This window comes from Mastomys coucha, unplaced genomic scaffold (genome assembly GCF_008632895.1).
Source record: "Mastomys coucha isolate ucsf_1 unplaced genomic scaffold, UCSF_Mcou_1 pScaffold1, whole genome shotgun sequence".
Classification (NCBI taxonomy): Eukaryota; Metazoa; Chordata; class Mammalia; order Rodentia; family Muridae; genus Mastomys; species Mastomys coucha.
The window spans coordinates 88,412,049-88,419,071 of record NW_022196891.1 but is presented as its reverse complement, the minus strand read 5'-3'; positions in this window follow the sequence as shown (position 1 = coordinate 88,419,071).

Here is a 7,023-nt window from a genome sequence, read left to right as displayed (position 1 = left end):
AAGAGTAACTTGTTTGGAAGGAAGGAAGGAAGGAAGAACAAAAGAAAGGAAGGAAGGAGGGAGGGAGAGGGAAGAAAGGAAGGAGGGAGAGAAGGAAGAAAGGAGAGGAGGAGGGAGGGAGGAAGGGAGGGAGGGAAGAGGAAGGCCTAGGGGGTTGGAGAGATGGTTCACTGAATAAGAGCACTTGCTGTTCTTCCAGAGAACCAAGTTCAGTTCTCGGAGCTATGTGTGACTTGAATCTCCTGTAACCCAGCTCAGGGGAGCTGGCACCCTCTCTGGACTCCATATCACCTGGACTCATTAGCATGTACCCCCCCCACATTATTAACAACAAAAATCTTTTAAAAAGATCTAGTGTCAAGTGGGACTAAGAAAGTGAAGGTTTGGTTAGTTTCTTTAAATTACATGGGGCAGAGCTTGAGTCACGTGTCTCTGCTGTGACCTCATGCTTAGTCTCATGACTGTGTGACGTCAGGTTACAGGGATCTGGGACAGCTGTTTACGTCCTGATCACAGGGAAGGTCCTTCACACCAGGACTACGGATTGTGAAATTTTATTTCACTGTTTTGGTTGGAAATGTTTTTCCTAATCACTGGTGTGCTGGTGACATCCCCGGTATTCCACCCCAATGGTGGCCACCTCCATGGGTCAATGACCAGCTTTCCGCATCCCCGGTATAACTTCATTCTCTCCATATCGAAGGCAGTTATTCCAAGGCCCTCAGAAAGGCAGTCCCCATGCTTTGTGATGTCTCTAAGTGTGCCCCACAGTTGAAGGCTCCCTTTTCCCCACTCTGGCTCATGCAGGCCAACTTTGAACTCAATTAGTGATTTCCTCTCTGCTCTCCCAGCCACAAAGGGCTGCAGGTGGGAGCTGTTCCAGCTGCTGCTAGGTAAAGCCCTTCACCTCACTGCCCCCACTGCCTTCCTCTGACCCAGACTACAGTGCCTGCACAGAACAAAAGTCACTGGTGCTTTTGTTACATATGTGATGTCTCCCATACTGCCAATCCCTGCCTGCTCCAACTAGTGTTCTAGGTCACCAGCATGTGTGTGTGTTTACTGACTGACTGACTGACTGGGCACATGTCTGGAGGTCAGAGGGTAACTGGAAGGAGTTAGTGCTCTCCTTCCACCTGTGGTCCAGGGACTACTCTCAGATCACCAGCCTTTGCAGCAAGCATCTTTACCCACTGAGTCAGTCACCTTTCCAGTCTCCACCTGCATCTACTGACTAGCTACTGAGTATAGAATACACCATGGGAAGTTGCCTAGCACACAAACCTGACACTTGTATGTGGTGTGAATACTTACCTAGCCATTTACTTACTGGTGAGTGTCTAAAGAAACATGTCCACGCCCCTCTCTTTTCTGCTTGCTAAATTTCTACTGCCTCTCTCTTATACTTGGTCCCGCTTAATCGGACTTACCCTCCTACCTTCTCTCTAACGTATGCTAACTCTAAACTTGCCCATGTTAACTGCCAGCTGTACTCTTCCTAATGATACTAGTTCAGCTGTTGACTGCACTCATTGGCTTTGCAGTGATCTCAGTTTGCTTTCAACTTTAACCTGCTCGGGGCGTTTCTTTCATCTTCTACACCTCCTCTGGATGCTTCAAACACTCCTCTTCAGTTAACACCAGCTCCCAGACTTTCATCCTCTGTCCAACTTATGTAGAGTTCTACTTGTATATTCTTCCTTTACCTGGATAATCCACCTAGTCTGTCCAATACATCTAAATTAAATGTGTGACTTGCAACTGTAATCTCAGCACTTGGGGGACTGAGGCAGGATTTAAGGAAAGCCTGGGCCACATGATGACATGAGAAGACCCTCAAAGACAAATGGATCAAAATAGGGGGTAAGTGGATAAAGAAAGGGAGAGAAAGGGTGAGTAAGGGCTGGCAAGGTGGCTCAGTGGGTAAGGGCTCTTGCAGCCAAGTCTGGTGCCATGAATTTGATCTCTGGGTCCCAGAGGACCAACTCCATCAATTTGTCCTCTAACTATGACACATGGGCACACACATATATATACATGCACACAATAAATAATAAATAAATGTAACTTATACAAAGAGAAACAAATACTCTTGTCCCCCAAACACCTCCTCCTAACTTTCCTATTAGTATTTACATATTTTTAATATATTTGTGTATGCAGTGTGTATGTATGGTGCATGTTTGTGTATGTATGAAGTGTGTATGTATGGTGCATGTTTGTGTATGTATGAAGTGTGTGTGTGTGGTGCATGTTAGGTGCATGTATGAAGCATGTTTGGTGTATGTATGAAGTGTGTATGTATGGTGCATGTTTGTGTATGTATGAAGTGTGTATGTATGGTGCATGTTTGGTGTATGTATGAAGTGTGTATGTGTGGTGCATGTTTGTGTATGTATGAAGTGTGTGTGTGTGGTGCATGTTAGGTACATGTATGAAGCATGTTTGGTGTATGTATGAAGTGTGTATGTATGGTGTGTGTTAGGTGTATGTATGAAGTGTGTATGTGTGGTGCGTGTTAGGTGTATGTATGAAGTGTGTATGTGTGGTGCGTGTTAGGTGTATGTATGAAGTGTGAATGGCATGTGTCTGGTGTATGTATGAATAGAGGCTAGAGGTCAGCATGAGGCTATCTTCCTCAACACCTTATTGTTGAGTCAGGGTCTCTCCCTGAACCTGGAGCTCACTGATTCTGCTAGACTAGTTGAGCAGCAGCCCCAGAATCCTCATCTGAAACCCAAGTATTGGGGTTTCAGGTGCATGCTGCTGTTCCAGCCTTTATTTGGATCAGGAATCCAAACACAAGTCCTTGTCCTTATGTGAGTAAGTCCTTCACTAACTGAACCATCATCCCAGCCTTCTTATTAATATTTATAAAAGAAAGCATGCCATTAACATTGAAATATAAATGTCGAAATGGAACCATTTCTCACTCTGCTGTCTCCCAGCATTCTACATCTAAAAGCCAACAAATGACAGATGCAATATGCGTTCACCAAAGGCCTTCTGTGCCATACCTCAGGAATGTGGTGTGGAAAAGATGAAGATGTAGAAAGGGAGAGAGGAAGAAGAGGAGAGAGGGAGGGAAGGGGAAAGGAAGGGGGAGGGGAAGAGAAGAAAGAAGTGTCTTAGTCTCTTTTCTGTTCCTCTGACAAAGTACCTGGCAAAAGCAACTTAGGGAAGGAGGGAGGGGAGGAGGGAGGGGAAGAGGGAGGGGAGGAGGGAGGGGAGGAGGGAGGGGGAGAGGGAGGTAGGGTAGGTGTGGTGCTCTGAATGACACTGTTCCTGTAGGCTCAGATGTTTAAACACTTGGTCCCCAGTTGGTGGTGCTGTGTGGGGAGGTTTAGGAGATGTGGCTTTGTTTCAGGGAGTGTGTCACTGAAGGCAGGCTCTGAGGTTTCACATCCATGTACCATCCTGTTTGCTGTCTGGGAAGTAAGCACTCAGCTGTTCCGATGGCCATGCCTGCTGCCTGCTGCCTGCTGCCTGCTGCCATGGTTCTCCGCCATGATGGACTCTTATCCCTCTGAATCAATAAGCCCAAACAAACGTTCTGTACACTACTTTATCACAACAGAAAAGTAGCTAAAACAAAGTGCACACTCTGGTTCCCAGTCTGAGGGCACAATCCATGACAGTGGGGACGGTATGGCAGCAGGGGCCTGAGGAACGGCAGCAGGGGCCTGAGGAGACTGGTCCTATTTCCTTCATGGTCAGGAGACACGTGAGAGGTGGCATGCAGCCTACCTTCTCCCTTTTATTGATTTGGTAAACCTATTTCATGGGATGGTGCTGCCCAAGTCTAGGGGTTCCTCCCTCCTCAGTTAAATCTGTTTAGGGTACCCTCACAGACTTTCTCAGAGATGTCTCCTAGGTGATTCTGGATTCTGTCAAGTTGACAGTATTAGCCATCGCAAGTCCACATCTTGCCAACTTGACACCCAATATATCATTTTGAAACCATAAACTTCTATTCCTATATGGCCATCTCACAATGAAAAATATATTCAGTCCAACTTCAAAAGGCTGTTGTCTTCAATAGTCCCAACACTTCAGAAATCCAATGCCCCTTCTGAGAATCAGGATGCTCTTTTACCTCTGAACTTCCAACATGTAACTGGACAGAGTAAGCACTCCATTACAAAAGGGAGGAGTGGGAGCAGAGCAGGGAAAGATCAGGCCAGACCCCAGGAACACACCAAATCCTGCAGCTCCTTCAGACACCTGGAGACTGATACAATCGCCTGGGTTCCAAAGGGTAGGCAGCCTCACCCATCCACCTCACCCATCCACCTCACCCACCCGCCTCACCCATCCACCTCACCCACCCGCCTCTGCCACCTGTAGCATATATGGCTTCTCTCTAGGTCGGCTCTACTCTGACTTCCTCAGCTTATGTCCCATGGCCCTGATGTTTCCAATATCCTGGGGTCTCTACTGTAACCTAGGCTTTACCTTCAATCTTTGTGCTGTGGCCTCTCAGGGCTCCTTCCACAGACTCTGACACTGCCATATCTTGCCCATCTTTAGCAGTTCTCTGGAACCAAGATTCTGTGAACCTTAAATCCTGTACCTTTTATGCTTATAAAATCAGTACAATGTAGACAGCACAGCCAGCTCTGCCGTCAGCTTTGGGATGGAGCCTGGTCCCTGTACCACAGTTGTGCCAGCTCCTGTGTGCCTTCATGGCTGACCTTGGGAAACATTTCTGCAGTTAGCTGCTTTCAAGCTGGTCTCAGGTTAGACTGTCTCCTTTCACATGAATTTGCAGTGTCAGAAGAGAGCCTTGGGTGGGTTGGATTCTTCCCTTGGGGCGCCGTTCTGTTGTCCCAGTGTCTTCACTGTGTCAGAAGAGAGCCTTGGGTGGGTTGGATTCTTCCCTTGGGGCGCCGTTCTGTTGTCCCAGTGTCTTCACTGGGACAACAGAAGAGAGCCTTGGGTAGGTTGGATTCTTCCCTTGGGGCGCCGTTCTGTTGTCCCAGTGTCTTCACTGTGTCAGAAGAGAGCCTTGGGTGGGTTGGATTCTTCCCTTGGGGCGCCGTTCTGTTGTCCCAGTGTCTTCACTGGGACAGAAGAGAGCCTTGGGTGGGTTGGATTCTTCCCTTGGGGTGCCGTTCTGTTGTCCCAGTGTCTTCACTGTGTCAGAAGAGAGCCTTGGGTGGGTTGGATTCTGGGACAGCCTGGTCTTTAATGGTGCTGACCACTAACAATTACAGCTGCTTTTGAACTTGCCTTGCCTGTAACCTTAAAGTCCCTCTTCTTTGTGTGAGGCCTGTGTATGTGTACGTGTGCGTGTGTGTGTGTGTGTGTGTGTGTGTGTGTACACATGGATGTGTGTTCATGACTTTGTATTTGTGTGTGCACTCTTTCATGAGCTTGTGTGTTTGTGTGTGCATGTGTATGTTCCTAAGTTTGTGTGTGCATGTTCATGAGTGTGTGCATGCGTATATGCATGTATGTGTGTGTGCTTTCCTGTGCAGCCAGAGATCAACCTCAAGTGTTTTCCTTCATTACTCTCTCCTCCTCATTTTTTGAGGCAAGGTCTCTCTCCCTGGACCCAGACTCTCCTCTTCCTTGTTTCAGCCAGACCAGCTGGCCAGTGAACCCCCAGGATCTTCCTGTCACAACCCACTCCCCCAGCACTGGGGCTACAAGCCTGGCTTTTACGTGGTTACTAGGAATAAAAATTCAGGGCTTCTTGTCCAAGTACTTTACTCATGGAGCTGTTTGTCTAGTCCCTTACCCACACTCTTTGCCTTATCAAACAACATGCATTTCTTCTTCTTTTTTTCTTCAACTGTTGCTTGCTCTCTGTCACTGTAGACCTGGATCAGAGTAGAGAACAGTAACTATGACACAAGCTGAATGCTACCCATTCTTGAGATTTCTCACCAAACAAATTAAGCCATTACCTTTACATTTAGTCCTACAGTTATATGCATGATCATTTCCACCACTGCTCCACATACAGTGGTAGGGCTCCAGAGAGAAGGAAAACAGGAAACAGACACAGGACGGCCACGGGAGTTGGAGGGTACCTGCAACTCCACCACAGCTCTCGGAAAACCTTCCCTCCACCCCCGTTCCTCCACATTCCAATTATTCTGTCTAGTAGCTTACAATACCTAGTCAGAACGTAAGTCACCATGTATGGGAGATGAAGAATTCAAAATTGTATAAAAAGCTCTGCTCCGTGAGGCTTGGGCTCTGCCTTTGAGGCTCTGCCTCAGAGGAGCTTCAGTATCCCAGTTCCCAGGGAGCCTACGACATAACAGCTCCAAGGACCTGTTATCACAGACAGTCGCTGTGTGTACACTAAATGAACATTGTCAGGACTAGTTTTCTAGAAGTTTCTCATGCATTCATGTAGTCTGTGAAAGGACTCTGGACAGCTCAAGTGTGGAGGACATGGCTCTGGCAGGCCTTTCCCTTCTCCCATTCCCTCTGCCTTGCTAAAAACCATGTCACTGTACTCATCACACTCTTAAAGCTAGCTACCAAGGTCTATTCCCTTATTTGGCCATTTCTTCCTCCTGAACTTGGTCTGGGGTCCTGAGCTGGCGCTCTTCTGTCTTTAAGAGCCGGATGCTGTTGCCTTCTTTTCTCTTTGTTTTCTCCATAGTTTTATAAATGAAGGAATACAGATGTTAGCAGAGGTCAGGTGTGGTGCACACATCTTCAATCCCAGCACTCAGGAGGCAGAGGCAGGGGGATCTCTGTGAATTCAATCTAGCCTGGTCTACATAGTGAGATTCAGGCCAGCCAAGGGAGGGGGGAAGGAGGGAGGAATGGAAGGAGGAAGGGAGAGATATATGAATGGGGACAGTACTTTCCCTATGGGTGATCACTAATCTGTAAAGATAATTTCTTCTGTGCTTTAACATAGTTATGTGTTGCTCTTGCTCACCTGGAACTCACTACATAGCCCAGGCTGATACGTTCAGAGATTACAACCATACAATATCACACCTAGTTTGTTGTACCATGTTTTACTTTTCTTATCTTACTGCACTGATTCAAAAC